We start from the raw sequence: 18,902 nt of genomic DNA on the forward strand, positions 1-18,902 counted from the left end.
GAGAAAATGGAAGAAAAGGAAGGAGGGGATAACACTATTCAAGAAGAAATGTATTCATTACCTTATTTATGTAACTATAGGCCTTCTGTACATCATCTTTACAATTAAAAAGAAAAAATCGTTATTTGTCCCACTGTTGGTCTGACTATGATTGCTTCAGAGGATTAAATCTATAGAGGCAAAACTTGAGAGGTCATGATGAGAGCTTTGAAACAGCAACTGATTAAATAATCTAGCTATCTTTAATTGTATATTGCCCATTAGGATACTAATTAAGATTGAAACCATTGTAGATGTCACTAAGCCTTTTTTTAATTACAATGAAGAATGGAAGAACACAGGCCTGCTTGGTGTCCTTTTAGCTCTTTATCCAAGGTGGCTTACATGCTTGGGGAACAGACATATTAGACAGCAAAAGACAGATTTTTAGTTTTACATACTTATTTAAAGTGTGATCATTTGAAGGACCTTGATATAAACATTTAAGCAATTACTTTGATGTATCACATAAAAAATGAGATACTGATTTTACAACAGTGTAGTAACCTTGAGGGGGGGAAATCTTGAGATTAGTTTTGAAATAATAACCAAATTAATTAAATACCAACTTCACTGACTTTATTAATAAGCTCTACTATCTTATAAAACCCAAGACATACTCAAGATTCTTTTTTCTTTTTTTGGTACTGGGGATCAAACCCAGGATGTTGCACTTGTTATGCAAGTGCTTTGCCACTGAGCTACATCCTAGCTCAGAGCAGACTTCTTAAGGCTAGCGTTCTACCACTTGAAGCACAGTTCCACTTTCATCTATTTTTTTTGTTTGTAGTTATTTGGAGATAATTTCACAGACTTTCCTACCTGGGCTGGCTTTGAACAATTATCCTTGGATCTCAGCCTCCTGGGTAAATAAGACACCAGTGCCCAACCAAATTTTATTATTTACAGATGAGCTCCCATGTGTATATGTAAACAAGTTTCATATTCCTCATAAATTATTCTTTCCATTCAGTGAAAATTTCTTTGCAGTGTAGGTATGAGATAACAAACTTTTGAAATTTACTGTTGTGTGTAAATGTACCTATCAGAATGTGGGGTCCAAAAGTACTAATGTACATGAAAAACCTACTGTGTATCTATTAAGTACCGTAGGAGGCTCTTTCCACACATTCTCTTGCTGGTCTTACACTTAGTACCTACAGCTGCTTTCTACAGAATAAAGTACTGTTGGCAGAAATTTAAATATCCCCAACAGCCTTGCAAAACATTTACCATTATTTCTATGAGTAAGTTATCATCAGCATTGCCAAATAAGTAGTTTATCCAAATCCATAAAGCCATCGACTCAAAGTCTGTGCTGTCTCTGAAAAATCACCTTTTCTCCTTCTCTAATTGTTTCTATTAATATTTAAAATTTTCAAAGTGTTATGTCAATCCCAACTAGCAGAATATACACTCCAAATGCACTAAATATTATTTCAGGTTTTTTATAGCACAACTTGTTCTATCTATATTTCCTTCTAGACAATGAGAAGAAATTTGTAAGTAAATTGTGCTGAAAGTGGTTAATAGTTACATTATGGATGTTACATAGTTTTTCAGTATTATTGATGATCAAAACCTCTGCCTTGACTAGAAATGATTGTGAAGATAATCATAATGGTAAAAACCATGCAGAGGAAGTGTGTATGTGTGTGTGTGTCTGTGTGTCTGTGTGTCTGTGTGTGTGTGTGTGTGTACCTATGTCTGTGCATGTGTATGTGTGTGTTATATCTGTGTGGATAGGCTCATTAATAACTTTGGGATAAAAGCCTTACGATGGGCAGATAAGAGTACCAGTAGATAAAAAATGTATTGATGTATTTTTTCCGAAGCTGAATAGCTGTCAGTATCTACTGTAAATTAAATCAGAGCCAAGAGCAGGCAACTGATGGGAATTAGAAAGATCCAGATATTCCACTAATTGTACCGGCTTACTATGGTTAAATAAAGAACATCCTAAAGGTTTCTGACTTTATCATTTGGTCTGTATTCTTTAATGGACATTTGTTAAAGATTCAACTTTACCATGCTCGCAAATGTGTCTTGTGCTTTTCAAAGAGGTGACTTTGAAGTAGTGAGAGAAAAGTAGAAGGAGGAAAACAAAGTACTAATAATGGTTACTTGCAAGCCAAGCTCAACAATACTTGGCTTATAACTGATTTGAATCTTTCATTTGGAGCTTTACCATTGCACATTCTATTGTATGTCTGTCTCCACACAGACTCATTAAACATATTGATATTCTTCCCTTTTGTTAGTCTAAAAAGGAGTACAGCATCTATGGCTATGATCCCAGCTTTCCTATTCAATCTGAGAATGATATGAAAGTTCAGAGAGAATTGTACCATTTATTTGTTTATTTTTCAATGGGATAACAAAGACCTCAGATATCTAGATGGCACTTTAAAATATGTCATTGCTTCACAAAAGATCAAACTTCAGTCATGTGTCATTAGTTAGCCAGGGAAACAATAGCTGTTGTTTCACTAGAAGAATATCATTTTTCATATCTATTTTTGCATTTCAGCTCATACAGAGATTATTCTCATTATTCTTATAGTCACCTAACTGTGCCCACTGCTTCTAAGTATACTTGTACCCAGAAAAGCTGGATTAGCATATGACTTTATAGTCTTGACATTTCTATAGCATGATAGACTTATCTTTTAAAACAAGTCTGTTTAAAGGCAGACAGATGAACAGGTGTGTATAGCTATGTTTATTGATATTAGACCATATCATATTCAGATGAATAGATTTTTTTTAAATTTTATTTTATTTTATTTGTGAACATACTGTACAAAGGAGTTACAATTACATGGGCAGGATAATGTGTACATTTCTTACCAAGCATTGCAGCCTCCTCCTTTGTTTACCCTTCACATCTCTTCCCAGCCTTCCCCCTCCCCCGAATAGATTTTTTTAAATTTAATGTTATTTGATTTTAGCATGTCACTGTTTTTAAAAAGCATTGTAATTTTTTCTTCTGGAATAGGCTACAAAATATCACTAGACAATAACTTCCTTTTGCTCTGATCTGTATTTTCATTTAACAATAATCAGTCACCACTACTGCTTAAATACTTTGGTCTTAGTCACAGTGATTATAGCTATATATACATTATCTCCTTTTCTTTTTCCAGTACCCACAGAAGTAAGTGTTGGTTTATGACAGTAAAACCAACCATACTATATTACAATTAATGGAGTTCAAAAAAAATCACATAAAATGTGTGTCATGTTGTCAACAGGTTAATGGAATAGCTAGTTTGTAGTTAGAATGGCAAAAGGTTACTGGGGCAGTAAGGTTGAGAGAGAGAGAGAGAGAGAAAGGAGAGAGTTGAAGGAAATTCAGTACAAATCTGTGTACAGAGTTTAGAATAAATTATAGCAGGTACAAAATTTCATCTGAGGGATATCTTGGATGTTGTAATCATCCTGGAGATTTAAATTTCTTAAAGAGTTGATGTCCATTGCATGGTTCCTGGTGTTGCAGGTTGGGATTCACTCATTGTTCTCTGATCAACCATTGGAGAAGAAAATAACTTTAGGCCATCCCATCTCTTTGGCAGAAAGTGATAAAGAACTTCATCCACTTTCCCTGCATGTGAGCTGATAGCATAGTATTCCTTTTTATTTTTTATTTATTTATTTTTTGTTGCTCATGAACTGTAGGCCTGGGCATTGTCCCTCAGCTCTTCAGCTCAAGGCTAGCACTCTACCACTTGAGCCACAGGGCCACTTCCATTTATTTTTCTGCTTATGTGGTGCTGAGGAATCAAACCCAGGGCCTCATGCATGCAAGGAAGCACTCTACCACTGAGCCACCTTCCCAGCCCATATTTCAGTTTTTAATGTGTTTGCATTTTGAGAAATAACTTTCCTAAGTTTATGTAGCTAATAAGAGGTAGAACTGTAAAAAGAACAGGAAGTATATCATGTGAGCACAGTAGGATATTGGTCCATGGCCACATGGCTATTGATGTCAGTGCCTAGATATGAACCAGAGTCCATTTTCTGACAAGTTTGTATTAAACTATAGAGCAATAGAGAAAAAATTCTAAAAGTAGTGGACATTTAAATCTTAATAATTGATATGCCATATTAATTTGGATTTCTTTGTGGCAGAAAAAGTCACTATCATTTGTTGTTTCCAGTGTTTTAGGGCCTTATGAGAAATATTACAGGAGTAACATAACTTTTAATATAGTGCAATTCTTCCCTTGAAAAACTGAATGCATAATAACCTTTCAAAAAACTGAACATTTCTTTTCCTCATTCCATATCTTATCTTGAAAATTGTATTCTTTACTTATTTTACTATTAGAAAGGCTTATATTTAGAGGCCTATGCTTCATGTTCTATCACTTAAGCCATGTCTCTAGTCTTGCCTTTTGATGGTTATTTTAGAGAAAGAGTCTTGTAGATTTTTTTCCTCAATGGCTTCCAACTGTGGTCCTCCAAGTCTCAGCCTACTGTGTAGCTAGGTTTATATGTGTGAGTCACTAGCACTCTGCAACAATTGTTGCTAAATCTCAAGCTCCTCTCTCTTATAGTTGAGCAATCTGATCTTGGTGGAATTAAATCATTCTCTTATTTCCAATTTACTGTGCTCTAAAACAAGTCTTTGAATGCAAGTGCATTTGTTTTTAAAGTCCATAGGTTTTCCTACTTAGGCTACTAATTGAGAAATCCTTATTAAGACTCTGAAGTATGTCAGTCTTTAGGTCTTCAATATCACCGTGCAAGAATCAGACAAGAGCTTAGCTAAACTAGCAACTGATTCCCAGCATTGGCAAACAGAAGTGATTCCATCATTTACAAAGAACAAAATGCCATTCATTCTGTCTCATGGGGAGCATGAACTGTGGCTTGGGCAGACTCATTTCCTTGAGCACTAGAATGAGGAAATAAGTATAAATGTCTGTATATTGGGCTTTCAAGGATCAATAATCTACTAGTAGGGCCAGAATGGTCTTCAAAATTGTAGAGCATAAATAAGAAAAGTTCAAATCCCTTGCTCTCCCTTTTATATTTAGTTTATGATATTACATGATACTTTGCTAATTACACTGGTTAGAAATTACAAACAGCTTTAAAAGGCTAGGGATATAGCTCAGTGCTAAGTAGAGTACAGGCTAGGCATATATAAGGCCCTGGATTCTGTTTTCAATATCTTTAAAAGTAAAAGCAAATATATAAAGGCATATTTAGTCAAAGAAATTCATTCTTCTAAATATATCTGATTTCTGCAACAAATCTTCAATAGACTTTGGGACCCCAAAATTGTCTATAACCTAATTCCATTGTAATGCTTTAGTGTCTTCCTAAAGAGCCATTTTAAGGTCATTTGATACAGCAGGGGTGAATGTATTTCCATTAATAAAGACTGAAATTTTACCTAAGGAAATGTTCATATTAAATTGTCACCATAGCAAATTTCTTCAGATTTGGTGTCATGGCTTTTACAGATTCATTTATTCTTGGCTATATTCTCTCATTACTTAGTGAATATGCTCTGTTTGGGTCATCACTTTAGGCATAGAAAAATACAGCATTGAAGAAAGCATGAGATGATCATTTGCAATCTGTCACAACTTCTTAAGGAAAAGGGAACATAAAAGTGACAAGTTTAGGCTAGAAATGATTATTAATACAATGCTATATAAAAATCTGGAGACGGTTGTCTGCAGTACACACCTCATGTCCATGATTCTGAAATCGTGGAGGCTGAGGCAGGAGGATCTCTATTCCAGCTTGACTAGGCTATGTAGCAAGACCCTGTGTCAAAAAGAAGAAAAGAAAGAAGGAAGGAGAAAAATGAATGAAGGGGTAAGGGAGGGAAGAAGAGAAGAAAGGAGAGGAGAAGAAGAGAGATTAAGAAAGAAGGATAAAATTAGAAGCCTAGAGAAATAGAGAGTAGTAGAAACATTTAAATTAAAACAGGGTTTTGTGTGTGTGTGTGTGTGTGTGTGTGTGTGTGTGTGTGTGTGTGTGTGTGTATGTTGTCAAAGAATTAAATATTGTGGATGAGAAGATAAAGTCATATATGATGTCTTTGATGTTATATGGTGTGAAAATGTAGACTGGGTTGCATTTGGTGATCCATAAAAAGCTTGGTCTGCTTGATCTGCCAAAAGGATATTCAGATTCACGTTTTTGTTAAGAAAAAATCATACATTTCATTAATTTTACAGCCCTGCTCCTACCTTTGGATTTTCCATAGCTTGATTTAATATTGTTTCTTTTTGAGATAAAAGTTGACTGACCTTTGAAGAAGAAAAAGGCATATTTATACACACTGACAATTGACCTGTTTCAAAGTCAAAAACACACAGAGGTTATGTTACAGAGTTGCAGAAATTTAGCACATTGTTTACTGCAGTAAAATTTCTAGTTCTCCTGGAGCAGTTTTTATTCTGCCTGACCTTTCTATAACACTTCAATATTCATGTCTGGCTGCTGCTCTCACCAGCTCTGTGCAGCTTCAAGGCTGCTAATCTGATCATTTCTGTCTGTTCTTCTCACCTTTCTCTTTTTAGTCACTCTACCAACAACAAAAGAAGAAAGTTATTTAATTTACATTTTGTATCATTCATAACTCATAACCCTATGGATTGTTAAGGGCATGACTTCTTTTCAGAAAAAATATTGGAGGTAGAGAAGGTCAGATGAATATAGTAACTCAGAGTATAAATTCAATTACACCAATCAACTATTTACTTACTTTTCACACTAGGCCATGTGATGTAACAGATGCTGAGGCAAATGAATTCATGTGGTTTTATAGCTAATTGCTCTCAGTCTGATTAATAATATAAAACATAAAAATTAATGAATTATTTTATTTAAACACTTAACAAACATTTGAGAGTGCATGTGTGTATTACATAGTAGTAATGCAATAATGAACAAAACAAAACTCCACTTTCAAGGACTTTGTAGTTCAAATGGAGGTTATTGACAAAGAAAAAGAAAATTACAATATAAATGATAACTATTAGTGCAAAAACAAACACAGGGTCAAAGAATAACCTTGAAAGAATATAGAAAACTCTCTGAAGTATGTGTCCTCCTTCTGGAAAAAAGTCAATTTCCTTAGTCTTGAAAGGAAGAAAAGAACAAGAATTGGAAACTGCACATTTGAGATCCCAGAGGGGGAAACACTTTAGCATGAAATGAAATGATAGTAGGATTATGTATCCATAAATCCATATATTAAATAACACACACACACACTCACACAGACATACTCACTCTACATGCATACATGGCCAAACTTACAAGGATCTCTGATTGGATTAATAGAGATATAATCATTTGAGTTTAGAAGTGGCAGCTACTGCAGGAGGGAAGAGGAAAGAATATTGACAGTGAAAGCAGGAACATCAGCTACCCGGTGCTGGGAAGCATAGAAGCAATGGGCTATAATGATGACAGCCTCAAGCAGTAAAACATAGCAGAAAAATTAGAAAAATTATTTGAGGGCTTACAGCCCTATGATAACATGGAGAAAATGACAACGAAGACCTTTCTGAATTCCTTCTCTAATTATCTGTAACCTCTTTGTGGTAGCATCCTTACATATCCAACTCTTGGGTTCTCTTTTTCTTTTCTTGCTATAGTCATTCACCAGAATATCCCTTAAATATATCCTCTACACTAAAAATATTTAGCTCAATACTAGACATTTCATCTGAAATCCAAGCCCAACTAACCATCTTCATATCCAGTATCTGCACTTCAACATTATACAGGACAAAATATCCTCTCTCACTCATTACAAACTCCATAACTCCTCTCATATTCACAAGAAAAGAACATACTAGATTCATTTAAATACATTTTATGTGACTCTAGAAGACATAGCAACTTTCGAAAGGAAGAGCCAAAAGTCCAGAAAAAGCAACTTTATTTTTCTAAGTTGAGGAAAGAAGTTGTAGAGACATATTATTGCACAATAAAGAATATGATCTAATGGTAGTAATCAGAGGGGACTATAACAGGACCTAGCCAGATTCTTCCTGATTTCCTTGCGTGGGATTCTTTCCCTCTAAGTCTAGAGCAGGACATTTGACAATGTGCTATAACTGACCTAGATTCTGGGGAGATGTCATAGAATACACTCTCTAGTTTTTTTTTAACTTTTTTCCCCCGAGGGGGAGAATAGAAAAAAAAAGAAGAGAAATATGAGAGCAGGAGAATGTCAAAGGGAGTCTGCTTTTGAGGCAGCTTGAAAATAGATTCAGCTCCTCAAGGTATTATTGGCCATATCTGAATCTCCACAGTATTTAACAAGCCCTTTTTATTTAACAAATTAAAATTAATTAATTACCATATAATCCTAGCTAACCAGAAGGCTGAAGATCATGAATTGAAGCCAGTTCGGCCAAAAACTCTGTGGAACTGTTATCTCTAATTAACCACCAAAAAGCTGGAAGTGGAAAGGTGGCTCAAGTGGTAGAGCACCAACCTTAAGCAAAAAAAAAAAAAAATCCAAGCAAAAGTTCAGGGTCCTGAGTTTGAGCCCTAGGACTGGCACAGTAATGATTAGTTAATTAGTTAATTAATTGATCAAATTATTTGATATCTAACATATCACCACTTCATCACTACTTTATCCTCAGACATCTACACAATTATTGATTATCAGTTCCTTATAGAAATTGAAAGTATTATGCTTGAGTTTAATCTTCTCCTTCATAACCATCATATAGGACAAGTTTGATTCACTCTACCTCATAATATTTCTGAAATTCAACCACTTTTATCACCATCACCTGAGTCAACCAAACAGTTCACTGAACTAGTGAAATTGTTTCTAACTGTTCAGACTTAGATTGCCTACTCTCAGGATAGCCAGAGTTATCTTTAAAAGTTCAATCAGGATTGCTAAATCCCAGCCTTACTGTAACATGTTGGGCTAAATAACCCCTTGTTTGGAAGTATTGTCTTGGATATTATAGGTTATTTACTCAAAACTATCCCTGGACTCTACCCATTAGGTTCCAGTAGACATCCCCCCTACCCCCCCTACCCCGCCTTCCTCACTGGCTTCACAATTAAAGATGTCTCAGAACCAAATGGAACCTTAAGAGCAAAATTGTTCCCTGCTACAGAGAAGGAGCAAAATTGTTTCCTGCTACAGAGATAAGCTGAAATCATAAGATTAAATCAAAATTGGGATAAAATCAGGAAAAAAGCACACGTCTTCACAAGGGACAGCACAACTCCACACACTGCTGCTTTCCCAGCAACTTGACCTTTCTCTGCTCATCTGTAACTCCTCTCTCTCCCTCTCTCTCTCTCTTGGGCCTCTTGCTCCAAACCTATTTCTTGGACCCACTGTTGTCTCAGGAAATGTCAGTCATGCTCTTGCCCTTATTAAACAAAGCTCATATTTTCATTCAAGCATTTATTAAGATGTCATTTTCCAGATAACACATAATCACCCAATGATCACAGCTGAGTCTAATTGGTCCTCATAGCCTGACATCCTGATCCATGAATTCAATAACCCTCACAAAGAAAATATTTGAAAATAAATTGTGTCAGTATTAAATTTGACTTCTCATAATTATTCCCTAAATAATATGACACATCAATGTTTGATGTGCTTTACATTGTATTAGCTATTACAAGTTATCTAAAGATGGCTTAAAATATATGGGGGAGATGTAGATTAATTCTATGAAAGAAATAGATCATTTTATAATATGGGAATTGAGATACTGTGCCTTTACGTATCTTCAAGTGGTCAGAAAAGATGCATCTGCATTCAGACTGACTGGAGCAGATGATCAGATGATGAATGAGTGCTTAAGCACTAGTGGCCCACGCCTTTAATCCCAGCTACTCAGGATGCTGAGATCTGAGGATCAAGGTTCAAAGCCAGTCCCATCAGGGAAGACCATGAGACTCTTATCTCCAATAAACCACTCACAAAACCGGAAGTGGTGCTGTGGCTCAAAAGGTAGAGTGCTTGCCTTGAGCTGAAGAGCTGAGGGACAGCATTCAGGCCAGAGTTCAAGCCCCAGGACGAGAAAAAAAAAAAAAAAAAGAATGGAAGTCCCTAAGAATGGACTTTTCCCTCAAATACTATATGGCAAATTGGAGCCTCCTGATGGAACTAGTTCTCAGTGGCTAATGAGGGATCACTGAACTACCATTTATTTAGCACTGGTACAACTCGTTTGCTCCCAAGCTTACTCTTTGCTATCATGTTCCAATGTATAGAATATATTCATCCATTGCGCAGCTGTTCATAAATCTGATTTCTGAACACTGCTTTACACTCCTGAGGTTTAGAAGTTAATAAGATAAATTCTCCATTCTAGCTGTAGGAACTAGACATTAACCAAGTCAACAAATTTGAGATTAGAAACATTATAAATCATTATGCCCTTTTGTGTTGGCTACTATTGTAGGTAAGGATATAAATACATAACCCCTAAAGACCTAAAATTTGATTTTTGTTTATTCAAAGTTTGATCCATAAGTCAATTCTACCAAATTCAATAATCAGATACTCAGTAGTACTCAATAATATTTCTTGACTAAAAGGATGACCTAAACTAGGATTGAAGAAAATTATTTGTGTTATGAAGTTCTTACAATTTTATTCTTAGGGCATTTGGGAGTAGTTCATTGTGAAAACATGCACTGATTTCCTTCATGAATCAGTTACAAATATCTCAGTGACAACTGGCTTGGTAATTCCCTATCATATCTGCATGGCAAGAGAACAGAGATGTATGACCATATAAGTTGATGCTAAGTAAAATGAACCCCAAGATATGGACACAAGAGGTATTTCTTTGTCATTGTTTTTAATATTCTATGTGATGTTTTTGTTTCCTTTGTATGCTCTTCCCCCACTGGTATATCTCCTGTTGTCACTGTACTTGATTTTGGTACCATGCATCTTGTATATACATTTGTCTAATTTGGGGAGGGGAAGGGGAATAATAAAACGCTGAAACAAGAACACAAGATGACCCATTGCAACAATGATACCCACAAGACAGTATATTGGAAATGAACTTCACAACTTCAGGAGGGGGGAAGTAAAGGAAGTGGGGAAGGGAAAGGATAGTGGGAGAACAACAAAGGAAGAAGTAACAGTGCTCGACAAGAAATGTACTCATTGCCTTACTCATGTAACTCATCCCCTCTACAGCATTTTCACATGAAAATAAAAATTTAAAAACAGAGAACAGATATGTAAATCAATGTCCTAAGTATTTTTAAATGATGTGTTCACTATGTTCAAGAAGTACATATAGGGCTTGGCATGTGGCTTAATAGGAGCCTTGCTTAGTATGCATGAAGCCCTAAGTTTGATGACTCACTACCATAAACAGAAAAAGCCAGAAGTAGCATTGTGGCTCAAGTGCTAACCTTGAGCAAAAGAAGCTCAGGGACAGCACCAAGACCCTGAGTTCAATCCCCAGGACTGGCACAAAAATAGTAGATAAGTTTCTTGATCCATTCATCTACTGAAGGGCATCTGGATCCTTCCATATCTTAGCTATGGTAAATAATGCTGCAATAAACATAGTTGTGCTGGTAGATTGAGTATGGTCTTGTTTGTGATTATTTGCGTAAATGCCCAAAAGTGGGATTGCTGGGCCATAGGGGAGCTCTATGTGGAGTCTTTTGAGGAACCTCTATACTACTTTCCAAAGTGGTTGAACAAGTTTACATTCCCACCAAAAATGCAGTAGGGTTCCCTTTTGGCCACATCCCCTCCAGCATCTGTTGTTATTAGAGTTCTTGATTATAGCCATTCTCACTGGGGTGAGGTGGAATCTCAATGCTATTTTGATTTGCATTTCTTTTATGGCTAGAGAAGTTGAGCATTTTTTCATGTGTCTATTGGCCAGTATCAGGCAGTTGTTTCTTTGAGGATTTGTTTTGGAGGGATTTAAATTTTTAAGTTCCAAGTATATTTAAATATGAGACCCTTTTCCGCTGTATGGCTTGTAGCTTCTTCCAATCTGTGGGCTTTCTATTGATCTTGTTAGCTATGTCCTTTGTCATGCAGAAACTCTACAGCTTCATGCAATCGCATCTCTCCAACCTTTCTTTAATTTATTGTTTCTGGATCTCTATTAAGAAAATTTCAACCTGTGCCAAGGAGACCTAGGGTTTCTCCTATTCCTTCCTTAAAAGTTTTCAAGGTGTCTGCTTTGACTCAGAGGTCTTTGATCAATCAAGAAAATGTAGTATATATATATATATATATATATATATATATATGAATTCTATGCCTCCATCTGAAAGAATGACATCGACATATTTGTTAGGGGATATGGAAAGACTTGAAAACAATTACATTTAGTGACGTAAGCCAGGCCCAAAGAAACATAGGTCCCATGGTTTCCCTTATTTGCAATAGTATATGTCTGGGCCAAGCAAAAAAGCTTAAAACTTATCTACATATGACCAGGTAAGATGATGTTAAGCGAAATGAGCCCCAAGATAGGGACACATGTTTTTTTCTTTCTTGCTATTGTTTCTAACATATTATTTTGTTTCTTTGTATGTTCCTCCCCCACAATATAACCCCTGCTTTCACTGTATTTGATGTTGGTGCCCTGCATCTTGTATATACACTTCTCTAATTTGGGGAAGGGAAGGGAAACAACCAAAATGCTTAAATAGGAATACAGCTTGACCCATTGTAATAATAAGACATACAAGACACTATGTTGAAAAACAAACTTTACAATTTAGGCGGGGGAGGGGGGAGTGTAGTTGTGGAGGTAGGAGGGAAGGGATGGTAGGGGAAAACAAAGGAGGAGGTAACAATGCTTGATAGGAAATGTACTCATTACCTTGCTCATGTAACTGTAACCCCTCTGTACAGTATTTATACAATAAAAATATATAAACATGATAAATAAAAAGTAGATATAGTACAATCTGTCTCAGATGGCATGAGAAGGTTATTTAAATGAGCCTTAAAGGGAACATACCAGGAAGAAAACCATCCCAAAGACAAACTAACCTCAAGAAATAAGTTAAATACTATCAAAGTCTTACTCTGCAATTGTCCCCACTCAATAACCAGACTCTTACTAGTTTAAAACCACTAACACTAAATCATTGTCCATCCTAAAGTATTCCAGCAAGTAAAATATTATTAAAATTCATGCCAGGAAAATGAAGTTTAATTTGAGACTGTTATAAGTAGACATCATTTATGTTATTACAAAGATTGCTTTCTAAACTGCCTTCTAGCCAGACACTGGTGGCTCATGCCTATAATCCTAGCTATTCAGGAGGCTGAGATTTGAGGATCACAGTCCAAAGCCAGCCAGGACAGAAAAGTCTGTGAGAATCTTATCTCCAATTAACCACCAGAAAACTAGAAGTGGCACTGTTATTCAAGTGGTAGAGTACTCGCCTTGAACTGAAGAGCTGAAAGATAGTACCCAGGCCCAGAGTTCAAGCCCCACAACCACCACCACTAACAACAACAAAAACAACAACAAATAAAAACCCCAAACACACCTTTTACTATTTTACCTACTGTGCATTCTCAGGCATGAATGCATAGCTATGCTAGGATCTAGCCCATGGGTAGAAGAATAACAATTGTCTCTCCCTACTCCGTGTTCTGTAACCTTTCAAATGCCTGAATCTTTACCAATTCTTGAGTCCAAGTATTTGCCCCTAGGTCTTCTTGCTTCTGACTGATTTTGCTCCTAGATTTCACTGTTTCATTTTTTTTTAACTTGAGACTTTGAAATAAAAGTCATTTGATTTTATTTCATTGTGTTCTATTTTCTAACTGACTCACTTCCATCCAAGTACATATGAGAGCCTAAACTATATAGAGGGAACAGGGCATTTTCTGCAGTAATTGTTAAGAGAAATTTCATTATGAAGAAATATAAATGGTAAGAATTAACAGAAACTCGATACTTAGATGTGGCAACCTACACAAAATGAGTGAGTTCATATTAGTGAAGTTAGTCAATGTGAATAGATGATTATGGCCAAAAGTTTGTGATAGAACATTTTAATAAAAATGAACTGTGCAGAGATTGAAAAAGGACATTAGGAAGATTAAAAAAGACAGAAAGAATGGAAGAAGAAAGAAGGAAGGAAGGAAGGAAGGAAGGAGAGAGAGAGAGAGGACGAAAGAAAGAAAGAAAGAAAAGAAAGAGAGAGAGAAAGAGAGAAAGAGAAAGAAAGAAAGAGAAAGAAAGGAAGGAAGGAAGAAAGAAAGAAAGAAGGAGGGAAGGCAGGAAGGCAGGCAGGAAGGAAGGAAGCAAGGGAGGGAGGGAGGGAGGAAGGGAGGAAGGGAGGGAGGAAGGGAGGAAAATCTGGAGACATTGTTTTCATGTTGAAGGAAGTTCTAAATGCCAGGCCAAATAAATGAATTTTATTGGAATGCAGTAGTAAAATCAATTTATTTTTCTGAAATTTTTGGGTCATGCTGTGGTTTGAACTCAGGGCTTTGTGAAAGCCATGAAGTCATGGCTTCCTTTTTTATTTTATAGGTAAGGTCTCAGGCTTATTTTCCCCCAGGCTAGTCTGAACCACAATTCCTTTGCTTACTCCTTGCACATAGCTAGGATGACAGTCACACCACCATGCCTAGCTATTTTGGTAAGATCTTAAGCTTAAAGGGCAGAGCAGTAAGTGTAATGGTGCTGTCTGTGCTATTCCTGCTGTTGTTGACTTGTCCTGGAGCAGGGAAGAATAGGAAATGTTAATGTACATTGTGTGATGTTTGGCTGAGTCTTCCCCCAAAGTCTCATCAGTTAAAGGATTGCTCCTCAACCCATGATGTTTTGTTAGATTGTGGAGCCTTTGAGGGGAGTATAACAGATTAGGTCATGGGGAATATACACTTAAAAGGGATTGTGGGAATTCCATCTCCTCCTCTTCTTTTCTTTTGCTTCCCAAACATGAGGTGAAAAACTGCTTCACACTGTGCTGGTATCAGGTTCACAGACTCAGAGGGAACAAAGCCAAACAATCATAGGTGGAAACCTACAAAATTGTGAGCCAAAACAATTCTCTCCTCTGCTAGGCAAGTGAACTACCACTGAACAATATCCCTACCCCAGTCCTTCGTTTTTGTTGTTGTTGTTTCTTCCCTTTGGCAAAAAGAAAATCAGGATCATATAAGAGTTTGGGAGGGTTTGTTTGTTTGTTTTTAGGGCCAGTCGTGGGGGTCTGAACTCTGAGCTGGGCACTGTCCCTCAGCTCTTCAGCTTAAGGCTAGCGCTCTAACACTTGAGCCATAGCACCACTTCCTGCTTATGTGGTGCTGAGGAATCGAACCCACGGCATGCGAGGTAAGCACTCTACCACTGAGCAACTTCCCGGCCCCATGTTTTGATTTTAATTTACTGAGGAGCCATAGTACTGATTTGGACAATCACAGAACTAATTTATATTCTCACCAAGAGTGTATATGTACCTTCTACCCCACATTTTACCAGTATTTGTTATTTATTTTATTTTATTGTTAATGGCCCAAAAGATTGGGATGAGATAAACTCGCTATCATTTTTATTTGCATTTCCTTTATGGCTAAGGATGTTGAACATTTCTTTCTTTTTGTATTTCATTTTTGTAGAATTTTTTATTGTCAAGGTGAACATTTCTTCATGTATTTATTTGCCATTTGTATGTCTATCTTCTGAATTCATTTGCTTATTAGTTAATTAATTAGATTATGTGCTGTTTTGGTGGTCAATTTTTTTTATCTCTTTCTATATTCTGAATATTAATGTTTTTTTACAGTGAATCACTGACCAAGAATTCCTTTCATTCTGTAGGTTGTCTCTTCATTATGGTAATTGTTTCCTTTGATGTGCAGAAACTTTTCAATTTGATGCAGCTCCATTTGTCAATTCTCACCCTTATTTCCTGAGCAATTTAGAAAGTTTCTGCCTGTGTCTATATCTCCAATTGTTTTATATACATATATATTACATTTGTGTATTAATTACCACCAGTTTAAAAATAATCCATATGCCAAATTGGCTATTTTTTGAGTAATATTAGGAACCTCTTCACTGCAGTGAATAAGAACTCCTGGAAATACTCTCTGACAATGGTAAACATCTAACTTAAAAGACACAGATCTGCTTCTCAGAAAGCAACAGAATAAGAGGAAAAAAATGTGGACCTTACTGAATACCATCTTAGAAGCAAAACTTTGTTAAAACCAAGTTAAAATGTGGTTCTACAGGTGCCTCAATCTTCTGATTCCCTTGAATGTCTGTTTTGCGGACGAGTCTTGTGGGTCGTTCTCATTTTATCTTCCTAAAATTTTGTGTGCTCTCTAAAAATATTGGCCTGAAGGTAGAAAGAATATTGGGATGCTCATGCATCTTCTAACTATCTCTACACTAATGTATACTCTCACGAATGTGTATTAATGTTTCTTCTACTCCACATCTTTACCAGCATGTGCCATTTGTTTTATGGAAGATGGCCCTTTTGATTCAGGTGACATAAAATCTCCCTTTCATTTTGACTTGCATTTCCTTTATGGTTAAGGATGTTGAACATTTTTTAATGTATTCATTTGTCATTAGTATTTCTTTATTGGACTTCCAGCTACTTAATCCATTTGTTCCTTTATTAATTCATTAATTAGATTAATATCTGATCATTTCTACCAATTTCCCCAGCTCCATTGTTTTCCACCTTATATTAGCATTCTGGAGACTAAAGATAATTTCTGTCCTTAATTTTATAAATTTAATCCTTAGTAAACATAAATTTTGAAGAAAAAGTAGATATTAGTAACTGGTTAATTTATTTTGTTCAAACAAAAGGTCTCAGTGCATTTCCCCATTCTCTCTTCCAACATTCATCACATACAAAGATCTGGCACTACTCCAGGGGACCCAGCAAGCCTGTTCCATCTCTTCCCCACAGTGATCGGGAACAAAAAGCAAAATCAGGATCTTAGCCAGATGTTTATAGCAATAGAGCTCTGGAGGGGAGGATATTTTTCCTTTTTTTCTAAAAGGATGGGAAATTATGGTGCAAAAGCACTGTATTTTCTTCTTCAAGAAAGTAGAAGTTAAGAAAATGAGATTAAAATTATACTTAACAAGGTTTTTTGAAGAGATACAATGTGTTTAGATGACAGTTTTTGGCCTTCACAAGGGTGGGCCTGGTGAAGCTTCACTGTGTGCTCCACTGAGCTGAAGCAAAGACCCAGAATGCATTAGAAAAACCAAATGAGCTCACTACTTCAGTGTGCCATTTTCTTTAATGTTCATATTTGTTTGCTTTCATTCCATATTTTTTAGTGCTAGAAATCAACCCAAGGCTAGGGTTTTATTACTGAATGACATCATGAACACTCTGATTTTAAATTTTACCCGTACAATTCATCTTAGAAATAAACACTCACAAACTGTTAAGTTTCTTCAAACATTTTTTTTAACTTTCTTTTTTTGGTGATATGGCGTTTTAAACTCAGGGCCTTATACTTAGACAGGCACAAATCTAGACTTCCACAGTCTGCTTATTTTAGGCTTGCTGTCACATCTGAGATGTAAATACTACCACACTCAACATTTTTCCATTGAGTTGGTCTTTCACAGACTATTTCTGGGATGTCCTGAAAACACAAAATCCTACCAATCTTAACATCTTGTAGCTTAGGATGCCATATGTCTACCACCATATTTATCTATGACTTAAGAATGGACCTTATGCACTCTTCTGTCCAGGCTGGCCTCAAACTATTATTCTTTTATGAACTAGAAGCACATAAATAGGATTACAGGTGTGAGCCACCAGTACTCAGGTAAGTTTGATTTCTTTAAGTTGTATTATAGTTAGCAGGCAAGCACTTAAGGGCATGGACTGGTAATAGCCACACACACACACACACACACACACACACACACACACACACTCTTACTGTTAATAAACCAAAATAAAAATAAGAATCTGGAAAGTTTATCATTCCCTTGTCTTTTTCCAAGGAGAAATGCTTTTAACTTCACATGAAATAATCCTTGGTGAAAAAGTTTAAATATTTTTAGAAGCATGTTTGGACCATTTTTTATTGCTAAATTGTATTTGTCGCTACATAAACATAACACTATGATAGTCATTGTGATAGTCTCCAATACTTCTGTTTGCAAAAATACTTGCCATAATTTGTTTTATTTTACTCATTAAAATATAAGAAACCTGAGTACTGAGACAATGTATATCTCATATAGTGTGCTAGACAGTCTGTTTCTTCCTAGATGTGCTGGCATAACTGAGATCCATTCTCATTTCTTGCAGAAATATAGCTCGAAAGACATTATTAACAATAGTATACAATGAGGGAAGTTCTTTAGTGATGGTACTAATCAGAAGAAATATAGGGAAAACGCTGACAGTACAGAAGAAAGAATGAGTTAGTACAAAAACCTCAAAGATATATATGCATTTATGTATAAGTAAATGTATTCTTTATTATTTGTATTACTACTAGTATTTAGGTCCAAATATATTGCTTATATACATATATATTTTATATTGTGTACAAAATGTGTTATGAAATATGTATATATGCAATTAAGAAATATGAAAATGTATATTTACTAGAATATGGAAGGAAGTGCAGAACCATCTAATATATAAACAAAAGAGCATTTTTGTATACCTAATAGCTATAAAGACTTGGAAAGGTTTAAGAAGTTGGTCAATGGAGAATTCAAAATTAGTGGGAAGAAGAAGGGGAAGATGGTTGTGGAGAGGCAGGGGGATAAGCAAGCTCTCCCTTAGAAACCAGGATTAGTATTCCAGTGGAAAATCTAAAGCTAGGGAGACATAGTACAGAGTGCTTAGTCAGAGAGGAAAAACTCAGGCAC

This window comes from Dipodomys ordii, unplaced genomic scaffold, assembly GCF_000151885.1.
Source record: "Dipodomys ordii isolate 6190 unplaced genomic scaffold, Dord_2.0 Scaffold52, whole genome shotgun sequence".
Classification (NCBI taxonomy): domain Eukaryota; kingdom Metazoa; phylum Chordata; class Mammalia; order Rodentia; family Heteromyidae; genus Dipodomys; species Dipodomys ordii.